Source organism: Mastomys coucha, unplaced genomic scaffold (genome assembly GCF_008632895.1).
Source record: "Mastomys coucha isolate ucsf_1 unplaced genomic scaffold, UCSF_Mcou_1 pScaffold21, whole genome shotgun sequence".
Taxonomy (NCBI): Eukaryota; Metazoa; Chordata; class Mammalia; order Rodentia; family Muridae; genus Mastomys; species Mastomys coucha.
Genome location: NW_022196904.1, coordinates 172,329,701 through 172,347,873, shown reverse-complemented (window position 1 = coordinate 172,347,873; position 18,173 = coordinate 172,329,701). Strand labels below are relative to the sequence as shown.

The 18,173-nt window shown below is 48.3% G+C and overlaps 1 protein-coding gene and 1 long non-coding RNA gene across 4 annotated transcripts in view; one reads left to right on the top strand and one right to left on the bottom strand.

Annotated features, from left to right (window-relative positions):
* Tll2 (tolloid like 2) overlaps positions 1–18,173 on the top strand; it is a 124,439-nt gene that overhangs the window by 1,129 nt on the left and 105,137 nt on the right. Inside the window, exon 1 of one of the 2 annotated variants that reach the window (XM_031390300.1) lies at positions 9,132–9,189. The exons of the other annotated variant lie outside the window; for it this stretch is intronic. The gene's annotated coding sequence lies outside the window, so the exon portion shown is untranslated. Of the gene's footprint in view, positions 1–9,131; positions 9,190–18,173 lie in introns of those variants that run through there. 2 annotated transcript variants of the gene reach the window in all.
* On the bottom strand, positions 3,153–7,487 carry LOC116103825. Of its 2 annotated transcripts, none has more exons than XR_004123587.1 (2): positions 7,197–7,487; positions 3,153–3,600 (listed from the first exon to the last, which is right to left on the bottom strand). It is a non-coding gene; the product is annotated as an uncharacterized LOC116103825 (long non-coding RNA). The 2 variants fall into 2 exon arrangements; XR_004123588.1 differs by having other exon boundaries at positions 3,153–3,482.

Genomic DNA, 18,173 nt, shown 5'->3' with positions numbered 1-18,173 from the left:
CCCCCCCGCGCAGTCTCCTCAGCACCCGACTGAGATGGAAGTCAGCAGGTGCTTTAATTCAACCAGGAAGCTGCGCCCAAGGACTGCACCCCGCCCGCCAGCCTTTGAGCACAAACCTTCACCCCAGCTACAGGACCTGTTTCCCTCCAGCTACCAACCCTAGTTGGGATGAGTGGTGAGAGGTAGATGGGGGTGATGAAGCATCCCGGCAAAGGTTACTAAGTATCTGTGCCCCAGGGACCCGAGCCGAGCGTATCCAAAGTCAGGAGCAGTTACTAGCTGGGACCCAGGGAGGTGCGGGACTCACACCACCTTGAGGCTGCTCCTGGATGGTGGCCACGAGCCCACTAGTAGTGTTTTCCTTGGCCCAACCTGATTCACTTCCGGTGGGCAAAAATAAGGAATAGGAGGGAGGCAAGAGAGAGAGGCCTTGAGGATACTTGAGGCGGTGAAAGTGGTTCCTCTGGGCACAGTGGCCCACCAGGTCTGGGCCAATGCATTTCATTCCCTCAGTTCACCTCTCTCAGCCTCATCTCTAAACTGGAAGATTAATAGGAGGGCTTGTGTGAGAATTTCTTGCCATTGGAATCAACTAGGGCGTTGTCATTTTTACCATTACTGTGGTGGCTCTAGTGCATAGGCTGGGGTCATGTCACAATGCCTGTTGTCTGGAGAAGATGAGGAGAGCACCTAGGAAAGCCTCAGGTGTTCTTGAGACCAGAGGGGCCTGTGTATGTTGAAGGTCAAGCTGGGTGTGGGGGACCTGGAATTAACCACAAGAAAGATACCTGAAGGATCCACCTGTATATGAGGCCGGGGGTAGGAAGTAGAAAGGGTGATTTATGGGAAATAGAAAAGGTGGTTTCCGGATAAATGAAGGCACCATGGCCTGACTGTGATGTTCAGCTGGGATGATCTGAGCACGGTTAGAATGCTGGCCTGGTCCTAAAAGGAGAGCCCCTGAGCTTGAGATAAGTTAAGAGGTGAGTGGGAGCAACGGTCACACCTGTCAGAACAGCTGCCTCTGGGAGGCAGTAGGGGCCAGTGAGGCCAGAAGGGAGATGAGTGCCTCGTGTATGTAGGATGCTAGTCTAGATGCTGCAGATCCAGAGGGAAAGACACAGATCTGACCTCAAGTCCCCACCTGGTCTAAGCCTCCAGGGACAATTTTGCCTGTCGTCTGTCCAGTGATTTCAGAGAAAATGTTGGGAACAGAGACACGAATGCTCTGACTGTTCATAGACTGGACGGGATGGGCAGGCAGGGCAGGAAAGTAAAAAGCCTGAGTGTGGTCCAGCTGCTTCAGAGCATCCTCCGCAGCCATCCTTGGAGCCTTGCAGCCCCCTCTCCCACCCCCGGTCTCTCCCTGGACTAACCTGGTGTTAAGGGCAGCCAGAAGAGAGCAATGGCAAGGGAAACCTGCAGCAAGAGTTCACCTCAGGCTGCCAATCCTTCTCAGAATTCTGTCTTGTAGGGAGCATCCTTATGAAGGCCAAACAGCAAGAGGCACATTAGTGGAAAGACAGCTTCCCCACTAGGGGGAACTGCACTGCCTGGTAGCATGTGTAAAGCTTCACTTCAGAAAGGGCCTCTATCCCTGGGAGAGTCTAGCTCCCTGGACGCTTTGGTTGGAAGGCCAGTTCCTGGTCCCTGCTTCAGAGCTTCACATATAAACCGTTTCCCACTTGTACCTTCTCCTTGTGGGTCTCCACTCCACTATGCATCCCTAATGCAGACGGGAGCATCCAGGCTCTATTCCCCACCCATCAGTGGACAACTTCTGTCTGTTCTAGGCCATGGTTTTCCACCTAGAGAATGGATATATTGAACTTGTTTGGACTCTAAACTGACAGATCTGGGGAGCTTCTCACTTCTTAAACATTTTTAAATTGCATTTTTTTTTTCATTTATTTGCTGTTTGGCTGGGGTGCCATAACATGCGTGTGGAGATCAGAGGTTGCCTTTCAGAAATTGGTTCTCTCCTTCTGTGTGGCCCTGGGATTGAACTCAGGTGACAGGGCTCGGCAGCAGGTGCCTTTACCCATTATAACATCTTGCTAACCAAGAAACTCCCCTCTTGCTGTATCACCTGCCATGCCCTGAACCCACATGGCACTGTGCAGGGACTTGTGCTTGGGTCTCCTACCTCCTCCCTGTTCAGCGTTCTGTTTCTATGACTTTTGTTCCAGCCTCGCCATCAAAGTGATGTACGGTATGTGTTGCATCCCCCCTCAGTGGTGTATTTACCATCTTACCGTGTTCTGCTTAACGTTTCTACCACTTTACCATTAACAACCCTTAACAACTCCTACCTGCTCTACTATGTACAAGCTGCATGCCCCGGGACAAGTCTCCCCTGTGTCTTTGTGTCCTCGTTTATGGACAGGAATGATTTCTGACAGATTAGAGTACATAGAGAGATATATCTATCATTGGGTACATTATAAACAGATTTTCTAGAGACGTGTTGAAAGGACATCATTGCTGAAGCTTTGGCTGCTGTTTTAAACCGTCAATTCTAAATTTACTAACAGTTGACTCTGCAAAGGGGGTGGCTACTAAGTCAGATGATGGGGGAGTGGGAACCTTCCCGGCATGCAGATGGGGAGCAACCATGGGCTCTTGGGCACTGAGTCTGTTGTCTATAGGTCTGTTAACTGGCTTTTTCTTAGAGACTGCCCACATAGCCAGGTACTGTACAAGAACTCAGACATTTTCTGCATCTCCATGCTTGCAGTATTCTCCCTGTCTGCCTGCCCTCATGCTCAGCCGAGTGAAGCCAGGAGCTGGCTCTTCATTTCATCCCTGCCCCTCCTGTCTGTGTGGCTGATAGCACATGGTGCCGCTTACTTATGTGTCACTCTCTGTATCTGCTAAATGGAGGTGAGAGCAGAATCTTTTGCCTTATAATGTAACCAGGAGCCCAGCCACAGACAAGGACCTGTGTGTAGACTGGGTATTTGGAGGATGAACCAAGCAACAGCAGAGAGGGAGCCAGACGTGTACGGCAGGGAAGGAAGAATTCACTGAGGCGAGTAGGATTCAGATAGCTGCTCTAGGTGGTGAGCTTTGGACCCTCCAGGGCCCCTTAGCTTCCAAGTGCCTCCTAGAATCATCTACCCAGAGAATGGAAGACTGAAATGAATCCAGAGTTTATAGCCCTTTGTTATTTACATCTGCTTCCCTCTCTGTTCTTGGAGAAGAACTCACCCCTAGCTTGGTATACAACAGCCTGACTGGCACACCATTACAATCGTGCCTCAGTGGATTAAGAACAGATGGGGTGGTGTGTGTCTGTCAGTTAGAAAGTCCTGCAGAATTGACAATGAAGCACTGGAATCCACCTGATGGCTTCCCGACTCTTGTGTCTGCTCACAGCCTGCCTGTTTATTGGATTGTTGGAGAGAGATGCTCAGGTCATATCCCATGTGGCTTTGTTGTTGGTTCTTCCTCATAGCACGGCAACTGGATTCTAGGTGGATCTAAGAGGACCAGATGGGAGTTTCAGTGCCTTTGTTGACCACCTCACATCCTCACACCCAGCATGATGACGAGCCTCTGCTCCAGCTGGAGCATGACTCCCTTTCACCAACGGGATAGCTGTAAAAATAACATTGTGTAAAAGCAAGTGGATGAGGGAGTGTTGCGGCCATATTTGAAAAACTGACCTGCCATGCTCTTGAGGCATTAGTTGGGTCCTCTAGATTTAGGTAAGGTCCTAAAGTAGAAAACTGGGGAGACAGGAGGTGGATACACGCAGCTTCCCAGGTCACCCAAACTGCATGCGTGAGGCTTTCCTGATGCAGAGATGCTCAGGCAGCCTGTGTAAATCCAAGGGAGCTGATCGACAGCCTGCTGACACCTGCTTACTATTTAGCTAGTGTCTTGGCAAATGCCAAAGGCATTGGACAGCTGTGAATGCTGGATTCAAATGTGATATGTGGAACTGTTGGCCCTCTGATGGCTTAAGGTTCAGGAGCCAAAGTGAGCTACAGTGTGACAAATGGCTCATCACTCAATTTAGGCTATCCCTGGCCCCTGCCTGTGATTTCAAGTCTCCCCTCTGTCTGGAATGTGGAGGCTCACTCTACCCTTCTCATTTGCTTCAAGATACTTTATGTAGCCCAGTCTGTCCTGGAACTTGCCCTGTAGACCAGGCTGGCCTCAAACTCAGAGATCCATTGCCTCTGTCTCCTGAGCGCTGCGATTAAAGGAGTTCGTCACCACCACCCAGCTTACCAATGAGGTCTCTTTGAAGATTCCCCCAGAGACCTTTCTGGGGAAGCTACTGTCAGCAGCCCTCCAGGTCCTGATGTAAGGTCAGAACATTCAACGTTGTGATATCTGGGCCTCAGTCTCTGTGCCTGGTACCTGGAGTAGTGTCCAGCTAGCTCACTTTGATGTTTGTCAGTATTTGGTGAGTGAGGGAGGTAGGAAGGATGCTGGCCTTAGGTGGATTGGGTTCATGCCTAAAGGAATTATGCATTTGCCCTCAGTCTGGGCTATACAGCAGTCCTTTCCCAAGAAGAGGAGGCAGGGGACAGTAGGGTCAAGTCATCTCTCTGGAAGCTTGTCTTCCTGTCCTTATGAGTCTCCTAAGGCTCAGACCCTGGTGAGAGCAGCCGGCATTTTCCCGCTTTCCTTTACATCCTCTTCTGTCCTATAAGGTCCTTGCTGATGGCTGATTTAATGGAATTACATTTCTCTAAGGCTTTGTGTGTTAAATGCCTTTCCTGCCTCCAGGCAGGAGCAGCATCTGGTCCACCTGTCTGCCCTTTTGCAAGGCTATGCGAGTGTGAGGAGTTACTGAACCTCCCTCACCCTGTTTTCTCAGTTACAAAGAACTCATCCAGCTTTCAGGATTGCCACAGGGACTAAATGGTAGACATTTTTATCAGTTTCTGGCACCAGGAGGTACCCAGTGATTGGGATTTATGTCATCAGAGGACAGAGCAGGCGCCCGTAAGTACTTTTGGACTTGTGGAAATGCTTGCAATAAGTGATCTCATATTTGCATAATCAGAGTTGGGGATTCACTATTGTTAAACAATGTCTCAAAAAGTAAGAGGGGTCAAGGCTGGAGAGACAGCTCTGCAGCCAAGAGCGGGATTGTTCTTTCACAGGATTAATGTTTTGATTTCTAGGACCAAAATGGTGGCTCCCAACCATCTGTAACTCCAGTTCAGGGGATCTGATGCCTCTTCTAGCCTCTGTGGGCACTAGGCCTGCAAGAGGTGTACATCTCAGGCAAAATGCCCACACACAAAAAATAAAAACAATTAATTTTAAAGAAGTATGAAAGCTATTTTTAACAAGTGAAGGGTTTTATGCCACATTCACTATATTTCAATTAAAATAAAGCAAACAAAGACTAAGAGAAGGACATATGTCTAGGGAGGAGACTCACTACCTTGGCTTCTGTGTAAGGGTCAGCCAATTGGCTCAGTACTCAGCTCTTACATCTGCTCAGGCAAGCAGATGCGGTACATGTAGCATCAAATGCCCACTGGAATCCAAGAGTCCCAACAATGGCCAAGACTTTTACTGGATAGGCAGTGTCTAGGAAAGGGGAGATGAGAATGGGGAGCTTGTCAGGCCCCCTCACAGATGGGGCTGCTCTGGGAGCCCGAGCATAATGAGAAACACAACCTCATCCCCCTCAGTCTCATCCCCAGAGGAGACATGCAATATGGTGGCTGCTACTTTGCACACAGGGGAAACTGGGTTTCAGGTTTGGCCTTTCTCCAGTGGTTTTCAGCACCATCTCTGTGAACTTAGTAGAAAGAAATGTGTACTGCGAAACATCCGAGGTCGGCTCCCAGGTCTTCCATCACTGGGACCCATCCTGATGGGCTTTGCATGGCCCTTCCTGGGGACATCCTTTTTTTCCTCAGCTCAGCACAGGTATCAGGGAGTGATAATGCAAATAACTTTGGATCTGCAGCACCCTGGCATGGGTGGTCTCCACACTGGTGTTAAAGGTCTAAGAGCTTGCTAGACTGTCCCCTACAGACTACCACCCAGGCTAGACATGGTTGCCTCAGAAGGAAGATGCCTCTGGATGGAAGCCAAGTGGACATATCATTCCATAGTACTTCTGTGGTCAGCTATGGTCCTCTGGCTGACCACTACCCCCAGGATCCTCTCCTGCAGTGTTCCACACGCACATGTTAGCCGAGTCTCACTCAGTAAATGTGTACAGCTGTATAGCTGGGTGGCTCCCTAATGACCTGTCACATCTCCAACTGTGCAGATTGGATCTGTTCATGTAATCACTGATCTCCATGACTGGGCGACAGCTGGGACAGAGCAAGAGTTCCTATACTGGAAAATGTCTGAGTTCAGAGTCAAAATCTCTGAGAAGACCTGTCTTAGCTCACTGGACAAATAAAACACTATATAAATACAGACTGCATAGGGTCTCTAGCTAGATCACATGATTTCATATAGACATAGTTCTTAGGAGAATGCTTGGAAGAGATTTACTTCTAAAAGCATTTACTGTTGCTTGTATAGTTCCCACTCACTGAAACCCAACAAGCTTTCTGAGTGATGTGAAACCCAGTGACTGAACATATTAAAAGATCTGTGTTTTCCTGCCATGCTGGTGTGTGTAGCTCCTCTATGTTTAAGGAGATTTACCTCAAAAAAAAAAAAAAGAAAAAAGAAAAGAAAGAAAGAAAGAAAAGAAAAGAAAAGAAAGAAACCAGCCCCAAGTCTAGGGGTAAACTGTGGGACCTGGTTCCTTCTGACCTTCTCCAAGACTCTGCTCCTGTGACCTCTGACTTCCAAAAGAGTCTAGGCACCAGTGAGGTTGACTTCCATGGCACATCGGAGAGTGGTGTGCGAGCGTCTTCCCTCAGAGACTTTGTCAAACAGTCACTTCGTGAGTCCTCAGATCATGGCTTCTCATTCTCACTATGGTTCTGAGTGGAAGAGTGGGGGCGCCAACCCTCCATTGCAGGTCTGCCTTTGAGCTCGGGCCACACCTGGTGTTTTATAAAGTACCATGTGCTGGGAGACTCTGTGGAAGCCCCTGAGGTTTGACCTGGATTTTTAGGTCCTTTTAGGGTTTGAAGGCCATGGTCTAGGTTCTGCCCAGGCAAGGACGTTTAACCAGTTAGCATAAGGACAAGGATATCAAATCCCTGCAGGAACCTCCTCTACCCACGGCAACAAGCACACCTCTATTCTACCTGGTCTCAAGGATGTCAGGAAGCCATAGGCGAAGCATCTCTTCCCTGACTTTTTGTCTCCATTGGCCCAGATCTTGATAAAAATGAGAGAGTTCTGGCCCCAAGATATTCTTGGTCACAAGGTGTTGGAAAGAGTCAACCGATAAATGCAAGATCTTGAAATGTATCTCCTCTCTCTTCCCCACATCCCTCTCCCAGAAGGCCCTGGGACAGAACTTGGGTGGAAGGTCAGGTGAGGGAGGATCCAGCCATGTTCCTCCTGAAGAAGGAAAGGATGGAGATGGGCTAGCTTCCCAGGGATGTCCTTATTTGGAGAAGCTAACATCCTGTTGAAGGCACCGTTGTTGGCATCATAGAGCCTGTGGCTTACAGTCCATGGTGACCTTCCCACCTGTGTCATGTGACCACATTCCCTAACCTCTCAGAGCCTCAGTTTACTCCTTTGGGAAATAAGAGTGGGATTCAAGTCCATCCTGATGGGATGTTTGGAGATTAAATGTGGCCTTAGCTGCGTTGAGTTTAGTATGCTGTCCTTGGTAGCTCTTCTCTGCCGTTGCCATTGTCTTTCCCCCTTAAGAGTTTCCCAGTGAGTGACAGACTGAGCTTCTTGTGTGTACTTCCCTCTCCCTCTCTCAAGGCCGCAGAGTTCTCTTGGGACCCACAGCAGCAAGTGACAAGTGTTAATTTCCACTGCGCGTTGGCTCTTAACCGTGAAGCGAAGAGAGGGTGTCAGAGACCGATATGCATAAGAGGTTTTTCCTTGTACCCACTCAGCCTGCTCACAGTCTACTTCTGCCTGGATGCAAGCCTAGCAACAGAAGCCCAGCTTTCCTGCTGATTGGTTAGCGACCTATCTGTGATCACGCCATCCTCTAACTGCTCCTGCCAATTGCCAATCGATAGTCTCAGACTCGCCCGCACGCACGAGCACTCAAGTGTTGGTTGTTCAGCCTGGGTCTGCCTGCTTCACCAGCTGGGCCCTTTAGCTCCCCGCCTCATGCTGCTCTTTGCCTACCACACTTCCGTTTCCTCCCTCCTGGGTTACTGGTGGGTGCTGATGGGAGGCCTTGAAGCCTGTTCCCACAGGAATTGTCAAGCTGCCTGCTCTTTAACTCTTCTCCAGGCCCGGGCCAGTTGTCCTCCGTCAAGTTCTTTGCCTTTCCCCATTGGCTCAGAAGTGGTCACAGGTGCAAGAGTCCACCCCGGTGCTTTAGCAGGAAACCTGGTTGCAAGCCATTGACTTTCCTCACTTTGCTCTGGGTCCGACTTTGAGCCTTTCTGCCTCATTCCATCCCTACTGCTGCCCACTTGATCTAAGCCCCACTCCACCCACCCGCCCCTGCTATCCCTGCATCCCCCACCCCAACCGGCTCCTTTTGTGGATTCCTACACTCCCCAAATCTGTTTTTCATGCTACAGGCAGAATGGCTTTTTAAAACTCACATCTGACTATCTTTGCAGAATCGGCCTCAGTTTAGGACGGTTCAGAACCTCCTGGGCATCTGGAGTGAGAAGGTTGTTAGTTCTGAGCCCTCTGTGGCTGCCCACCCTTTCCTGCAGGCCCCTCCCCATCACCTGCCACTCTTCCTTGGGGGAGGGCCGTCCTGGCAGCCTCTCAGGGCTCTGCTCTCCACTCCATGCAGGCATCCAGGCTTCTCTAAGACTCAGCCTGCACATTTCTCCACGTCACTTGCCCAGCCCCATATAAAATTGGATTCTTTTTTTTTTTTTTTTTTTTTTTTTTTTTTTGTAGATTGCTCATTATTTATAAAGTGCCTTTATTTTTCCATATGGCATTTTTTTTTTTCTAAATAGAACTGACTAGAGTTACTGGTGTGTGGCAACTTGCTCAATGACTGTCCACACGTCAGACAATAAGCTATTAGGGGAAGAAACAAGCTCTCTCAGTTTCCTGTCACCGGCACAGTGTCAGCGCCTGGAGAGTGTCAGTTGTGAGAACCGAGCAAATGGGATACCATAGGGGATCCAAAAGGTAGGACTCATCATGGGGTAATTAAGGAAGGATTACTGGAAAAATGTGTGGTAAGACCCCAGCTTAGGCCGGAAGAATGGGTGGGATTTGGAGAAGCTGAAATGCAGTCAGAATGCTGGAGAGAGTAGCGTGAGTCAAGGGGAGGCCTTGAGATGTGACGGAGCTGGGACTTTACCGTGGTTTTTTTTGAAGAACACCGGTGACAAGATTGAAATGAACTTGGAAAAGAGGGAATGTGGAGTGGAGTAACTTGAAACGTATCTTAGGGAAATGGGGAGCTACTGACTGCTTTTGAGTGGAAGATTACTTCAGGGAAGATACACAAAGGCTTAGGCTCTACAGAAACACGAAGCACCAGGCCAGGACAGCTAACCCCGAGGGAGGAGGACCATTATTATCCTGGGAGCTGGAAGGGAGAGAGGAAGGGGCAAGATCGCATTCTGTGCTGTGAGGACCCTGAGCTGTGACGTGCAGAAAGGCCCTACCAGCAACATGATGAGACGACTAAGACATGTTCAGCAAGCCCTGGGACATCTTTGAGATGGGAAGGGGAAATAGTGCTTTAACGTAAATTGTTTTCTTGAATTACACATCATGGTGGACCGCTTAGAAATCACATATAGAAAGGACTGAAAATGTTCCATCATCTCACGTCTTAAACACGACTGCCCTTAGCAGGGCACATGTGCTTCCAGACCCCCCTGTAATGTGCTTGTTACAGGAATTCCCCTTTCCTGAATATTCTGCACAGCTCCGAACCTTCTACTCCATTTCCTCAGCGCGCCGGACCTCTTTCTGTGACAATGAAGATGCTTATGTAACAGACAGACTTACATAGATAGCATCAATTTAAGTTGTGTTCCTGGTTGCATAGATACATTGTCATTTACTTAACAAGTCCCCTTTGTAAGACACACAGATTCCCTCTCCCAGTTGTTTCCTTTTTCCTTTGTAAGCAATGATGCTGGAGTCATCCTTGCTGCTGGGTGTTTATTTACTGCACGCTGGAGAGTGAACCCAGGCAGGGCCTTGAGCATGTTACCGAAATACTACCCACAACTCATTTGGTTATCTTTGAGACAAGGTCTCACTGAGTTGCCTATGCAGGCCTCAAAATTCCCTATGTAGCTCAAACTGGTCTTGAACTTGTGATCCTTACCCGCCCCCCCAGCCCCCCACCCCCCGACAAATAGCTAGGATTATTCGTAAACCAGCATTAAGCTAACTAGATCTTTATACATGTCTTTATTTCTTTATACTACATTCCTATAGAGTTGCTGGAATTCTAGATGCTCCTGGGGCCTGGGCTGCAGACATAGCTCAGTGGTACAGTACATGCCTAGCACACCTAAGGCTCTGGTGCAATCCCCAGCAGAACCAAAGCAAAGTGAATCAAATAGTCACAGTTTTTCTCTTCCCTGCATTCTCATGAGCAGGATTGATACTGTGTATTCTAGCTTTTGAAGATCAGTGCTGGCTTGAGAAAAGCAGCACTTTGTTATTTTTTTTTTAATAACTTGCAGTTACAATTCGATTTGCATTTCTTTTCCAAATGATTTTGAGCTCTCAGAAATGCCTTTAGCATTAATTAATTAATTAATTAATTAACTAATTAATGCCTTTAAGTGGTCTCTCTTAAAGAATAGGAATGTCAACTGCTCCCTGTCATATTTGCCATACATGACTTCTGGAGATATTATTTACTTATTTAGAAAGCTGAAAAGGCATTTCATACTATGAAACTGTTTTGGCCGCTACCACCCATGACTGTATCAGTCAAGATGAAGTGCCTCGTTACTGGCTCAAGTTAGTCTACTGTTTATCATAGTGCAGCCATAGTCCAACCACAGCAGGCCTTTATTGGGAGAGCAAGTAGTAAATTTAGCGTACATAGTTTTTAATCTGAAAGGGGGAACAAGAGAAGGTAGAGAGAACTCAGAAGAAAGAAGGGGTGCTTGGTGTAGGAAGAGAGTGGTAGGAAAGGCATGGGCTCCCCACTCCCAGCCCACAGGCTGAAAGCCAAACTTCTTGGGAGAGGGCATTGCTATGGCCTTGGAAGTTGAAGTTCATGGAGATACCCTGGCTCCGCTATTGTCGGGACTTACGCTCCAAGACCGCCAATGAACGACTAGAGACACTGAAAGTACAGAATCTTGTCTGTACTTTCGTTTCCCTTATAGGCCACAGTGCCAAAGCTAATCTGCCTCAGGATTCATGCCTCAGAGCTTCTTTCTTACAGTCATGTTTGAGCCTGCCCCTTAACTACAGTCAAGGAAGATACAGCCAATTGGAACACAGATACTGCGACATACCGTGGGTGTGAATCTGATGACTGAGATGACCCACTAAGTCACTAATGGGCAGGTAGTGTGTACAGCATGTGTGATTGATCAAGAGTCATGGGCCAAACAGGACAGGATATCATATCCCAGTGTACACTTTTATTATACTGTTCAGAACAGCGTGTGGTTTAAAACACTAATCATCTCTTTCTGGAACTTTCCATTTAATTTCTTTCAAGTACAGTTGATTGTGGGTAAGTGAGGCCATGGAGAAGTGGGCAGATGTTCATCAGGAAAAGGCCTGCTGGCAAGGAGCTGCCCAGTAGAGACTGGAAGACCTTGGGTGGTCGGAGCTGGTGGTTCTTCTGGCCGTGGCTGGCAGCAACTCCTGCAATGAGGCCACCAGAACCAGTGAGCAAAGGTTCTCCCTCTGTACGTGATGCAGTGCCATCCAGGCCTCTCTCCCCGTGGGACAGATGGTAGAGGGGGAGTTTTTACAGCTCCCAGTTCCAGAACAGCAGAACACGAGAGAATGGGGAGGAGTGGGGCTGACAGGCAATGTGTGACCACAGCTGGAAAAAGCTGGACATCTGTTTGTCACATCAGATTCTGGAGACTGCACGTCCAGACACATGGAAGCTCCATCTTGGATATGCTCCAGGAGCCAGGCCCCTCCATCTTTCCACTTTCTCTCCCTTGTTTTCATAGTCCAAGACAGCAGCCAGAGCTCAGACCACCACTGGCAATCTGGCCATGAGAGGCAGGGAGAAGAAAATTGCATAAAGACCATGAGAAGAGGTTTCCCATTTGTCATGGGTGCGTCATCTCATTGGCTGGAATGTAGTCACATGGCCACAGGTAGCTGCCTGGGAGGCTGGAGCTTTTATAGGCAAGAGCTCTTGAGCTTGGGTCCAAGGTTCTCTTCTTACAGAAGCAGAAAAAGAAATTGGTAAAAGCAAAAAAAAAAAAAAAAAAAAAAAAAAAAAAAAAAAACAGCCTTCGCCACAAGCGACCAAATATGCTGGGCTTTTATGCAGAAGATTCAGTTAAGATAACAGGCCTCAGGCGTTGCTGTATGCTAACCAGCAGATCTGCCAGAACTGATGGAATGTTGAAGCTGGGGGGACCCCTTGGGGATGGCTATTCTAAATGTCTCATTTTCCCAGTGAGAACCCTGTGGCGTGGAGGGGCAGTATCTTATCAGGAATCAGGCAGTATCTTATCAGGGGGCGCTATGGCTTGGCTGGAGCCAAGCCCCCCAGGCCTTTTCTTTTCTCCACCTAGTATATCTTTCCACTCTGCTCACTGCTTAGGTCTCCGGTGGCCTTCAGCTTCAGAATGAGTCACGCACAATTGCTCCTGTAATTTATGGCTCTATGAAAGATCATTGCACAGTGGAGAGATTAGGACTTATGAAATGCGCCTGGTCCTGTAGTCAAGCGCACACGATGTACAATTAAAATCCAGGACGCTCTTGGCTTTTAGGATGTAAACTGCATCTACCCCGCTGTGAGTGAGTAGAGTCCGTGTGGGCTTCTGCTGTGGGAGGCACCGGGCGTGAGATGGCAGAAAATCATATCATGCTGGAATCTAGTAATGAGGAGCATTGTCCAGGTCAAAGGAGTTGTTGAGCTCCCTCCTTTCTTAGCTGCAGAAGTAACCAAAAGGCTTTCTCACCACAGCTACGTGAGCAAGGATGTTCTGCGGAAAATGGTTACTGTGCATGTTTTATATTAATGAAGGAACTAGCAAGAGACACAAGAGTTTAAGGAGTGAAGCAAGCCAGCTATCCCTGAGGTGAAGAATCAGGGAGGAAACAATGTTACTGGCGTCAGAACTCGTAGGAGGGAGCCCAGCCCCATAAGATAGCATGGCCAGGCCTGGAGCACCACAGCAGAGAAGAAATACCCAGACCTCCCACCCAACCCCACCCCTGGCTCTGTCTGCAGTTTTTTTTTTTTTCTTCTTGTTTTAAAGCAACCACAGAGAAAGTGGACAAGGGAATTAGGAGAGGCAGGCACAGGAGCAGGCCTACTGAGCAAAGGACTGATCAGAAAGCTCAGGCCTGGCTCCAGCTATTCATTTACAGGGATCACAATAGGTTTAACACATTAGCAATTTATGAGTGGGAAAAGTGTGGTCATGGGCAGTGCCCCAGGGCTGGTGACAGATACTGCTAACTGATTTAGCTCTTTCCAGTGTGTCTAAGAAGTCACCAGTCGGATGGGGGGGAAGGCTCAGGAGACGAAGTCTATCTGGTGCTTTAAAAGCATAGTAACCTTGCAGCTATGACGAGCCTCCCCACACCAATGTGCTGCATCCATTTTATAGTTTCAGTTTGCTGACCGGTGTTTTTTATTTCAGTGAGTCAGGCTGTAGCATGGGCACTGAAGTATTGGTGTGACTGTACTCTGATCTAGAGATGAAGAGTCAAGGCAGAACACAACAGGTTCCTTCAGCAAGGCAGCCGCCGGCACGGGCTCCAGCCAGACCCTCTTGGCTCATCTGCTGTGAGATGCCCGCAGCTTGGAGCTGTTCTATATACCCAGCTGTGTAGGGCGCTCTCCCAGGTCCTGACCGACCCAGGAGTCTTGTGGACACTTGGGTCGTACAGGGTCTCTGATGTGTGCACTCAGACCCCTGAGTCAGGCTTAGGGGGTTAGTGACTAGATCAACCTTAACTGGAACAAGCAGGTAATGGGCTCTGGTACAGTGGAGAGTGGAGAGGACAAGTGTCTACTTGGATGCTTTTTCTCAGGCATCAATGGGTCTATGTGGCTCTGTGCCAAAATGGATTAAGAGGTCATGTTCAGGTTCAATGGATAGGAGGATTGAGATCAATGAGGGACATTTGTCCTGGGTGAGAGCAAACCAGAAGAGGTCCAGGTGTGTCTGCTACCTGACACTCCTCCTATGAAGAAGAGCATGACGGGAACGCTTTGCCTCCCTGCATTCCTCCAGTGAGGAGTAAGTACATTGCTTAGATGGCTTACATTAATGGCTTACATTAGATGGTTTACATTTTTGCCATCCTAGGAATTCCTGGATCCAAACTTGTTTTTTTTTTCCCCCTTAAGACTTCAGTATAAAACTCACAATGAATCTATTTTGCCCAATTAAAATATTTACTGTTTCCTACCCCTCTCTGCCATATGCTCACACAGCTTAGCCATCCATCCCTCAAGAAGGCCGTTTCTCCAGGAGCAGCTGTGGACTCTGCAGACAGGAGGCTTCCCATACTAAACAGATCCTTCCCTTTAATCTGCACCCAAAGATCCAGGAGGCACGATTCACACTTGCCTGCTTCCTCCCTGGCCAAACCTCTCCCCACCACTTGCTGCCCAGTGCACTTGAATGCAGAGTCCTGAAATTTAGGGTCATGGTTTCAAAGTTCATGGTCCTGAGAATAAACAAAAAAACTATTGTGGTTGCATAGAGCTGTGGACCCCATTAACACTGTCCCATGAATATTTATAGCTGGGAACTACAAAAGAACATAGAGGCCATATTGTACTCTTGGAGCTTTTCCTTCCATGGGGTCCTTTCTCTGTGGGGCTACTTTAATGTAAGCTTTGCCGATTTAGTTGCACACTTTAAGCCGATTAACTTTTTACTTAAAAAAAAAAAAACCCTCCCTGTTTGTTTGTACATACACTTCCCTGACAAAGATTCACACAAAATTGCTTCAAACCTGGTAAATCCTCTGCTGGAAACGCAACAGAACTAAAAACATCTCTGGGTAGGGTTTCCCTGTAATCCTCCTGCCTCCGGCCTCTCCACGCCACCTCTGCAAGTTTCCTGAGAGGAATGGCAGGAGTTTGAACCCCTCATATTTAGTTCCTGCAGTAACCTGGGCTTATCCCCGGGTACACATCTACAAGAGGACTAGCAAGGTGCCTTACTGCTTGAGCTGCCACAGGGATGGGCAAATGCCAAACCGGAGGTGGATCTCACTGGATCTCTAAAAGACACAGGAAACGAACCAAACAATTGATATGGGGGGATTCAGAGATGTTGACTCTGTTGGTTCCCAAACTTGAGTGTGAATCAGAATAGGGCGTGTGGGAGCCTGGATTTAAGTGCGTGTTCCCGGTCTCTGTTCCTGGAGGTGTTGATTTCATCACTTTGGTTGAGACTCGGCGTTCCGTACATTGACAATCGTCCTTAGATGCTCATTGCAAGTGGATCGCGGGCCAGACCTCCACAGCTTGGAGCTGCTCAGCCGTCTCATGTGCTGGTGAAGGAATGCCAGTGAAGGCAAATGTTACTTGTATGGGATCATGAGCAGCTTCCTGTGTGAGTTGTGGAAGTGTGCACTGTGCCATCTTTACCAGGGCAGACATCCTGATAGCCCCATAGCATGAGATTTGTGGTTAGGCAGGATGGGGATTAAAAAGTACCCCAAGCACTAAGTGTATATGAGAGAGTAAGCGAATGGGTGGTCGGGAGAGGGAGGGGAGGGGAGGGGAGAAGTGGAGAGTTCACTGCTGAAGGGTTCTTTCATGCAGAGGCCAGTTTTCCTAGGGTTTGGAGAGAGTTTCTGGGTGGGTCATGTGGCCAAGAGGCTCTGGGAAGGCTAGGGACTTGAGGGTCTGTGCTATTTGGGAGCTAGTGAGGAATAGCTTGTCAAGGGTGGCTGGTGCTGACAGCATTGGAAGGGAGCCTTCCTCTGCCTGGCTGGGCTCCTGCCTGGCCCAAAGACTTCCAACCCCGTGGGTCTGGCACCCTGAGTCAGGCACCTGGTTTCCTTAAACACTGCCAGAATCCCAGTGTCTCCAAGGCTCATAGAAAACTCTAGTGGGAAGGGTTGTGAGGGATCTCCAGGGCCACCTTCCTACACTCTGTCCTCTCTAAGCACCTGTCTGGATGGATGTCCAGTCTTGGTCATGCCAGGTGCTCATCTGAAGCAGACTGCTGAGCCCACCCACAATCTTAGTTCCAGAATCTGGGCCTCTGTGGAAACAGAGAATTGAGCTCAAATCTGAAGTTGGAGCCAGAGGTCTGAGTTCACACTAATAGCCTCCATCGGTTGCACACAACCTCCCTCAGGGCTTCCAGGAGGTCCAGTCACTCCTTCATTTATGAAATAGTTAATGTAGATCAGGGCCAGGCCCTATGTTAGGAACTGGGGAGGATGTGTGCACAGAAGGGGTGGCAAACCGTGACATGGTGTGCCAAAGTGAGGAACTCCTCAGAACCTCTGTACCCTGGCTTTTCTCCCAGCCCTGGATCTCCATTCACCATGCCTACTCTTCCTCCTCTGCCCCTTTCAACCTCTTGGTTCCTGTGACCTCATGGCCTGCCATCTTCAGAAATCCACATGGCTATGTCCCACAGTATAACTAGCTTCCCTTCCTTTGCTGGGACCACTTCTGACCCTGCCCTGACAGAGTGTTGCTGTTTGTCACATCTTTGCACACATCATTCCTTTGGTCCGCATGCTTTTAACTGTGCCCCTTGCCCAGGGTCTGTTCATCTTCTGTTCTCATCCCTAAGTGGCACCCTTCGATGCACTGTCTGGTGCTAAAGGAGCCACACCTTAGCAATGCGGCTGCTGATGGCATCAGAGTGGAAGGACGTCTCCTTCTGCCTGGCTGTGGATGGAGAGGAACAGGCAGGGTGAAGTGCTATGCTGAGCACACTCGGATAGAAGATGCTGGACAGAAGTCTGTCCCAGCGATGTGTCTCTGTCAAATTGTGGGTCTTCCTCCTTGATAGCCAGAAGGGACAGGCACACGTGATAACCCCAGGAAAGAATAGAGTTTAGGAGCCGTGACATGGCATGCATGTACTGCCGTAGCAATAGTGAGCTGGAGCTGTTTCACCATCTTGTGAGAGCTGCTTCACCTCCTCTAACTACCTTTAGTGACTGAAATCAGCCAGGGCAGCAGCTTTACACCAGGGAACCAGCCAACATGACTAACCAAGGCTGTGTCTGCTCCAGCCCACTGCTAGACACCACTGTATGTACCACTTACTGAGTAGTATTACAAAGTTTGTTTTTAGGGCCGGTGATTCAGTGGGTAAAAGGGTTTGCTCGGAATCCTGACAACTCCAGTTCCATTCCCCAGAGATCACATAAAGACGGGAAGAGAGAAATGATTCCATAAAGCTGTCCTCTGGCTTCCATGTGCAAGCCACGGTGTGTGCATGCCTAATTTATTGTTCATGTCCACATGGACAGTAACAATAAGTTACTAAACTAAACTAGTTACAAATCTAAACTTTTTTTTTTAAAAAGAATACCTATAAAATCATTCTCTTTTTTATATTTCTACATTTCACATGTACCAACTTTAAAAATATATTTGAGGAAGAGAATAATAGAAAAAAATACCCAATGTTGACCTCTGACCTCTATGCATATGTACCTATCTGTGCTTGCCCATCTCTTACACACATGCACATATTTATACAAACATGTACTTACACCACATACATATGCATACACAAATTTCTTTTGACTGCTTTATGAAGATTCCCTCTTTCCTTCCTTTCTTCCTTCTTTATTTTCTTTTAAAAATTGGAGATCAGGTCTCTCTTCATAGCGTAGGCTGGCCTAGAACTCATTATCTAGCCCCAGGCTGGCCTTGCATGGAGCTCCATCTTTTCCAGCCTCCTGAGTACAAGCATTACAGCTGCAAGCCTCCATGCCCAGCTACAGGTTTCTAATTTTTATTTCCGAAGTGTTTTTCTTATTGT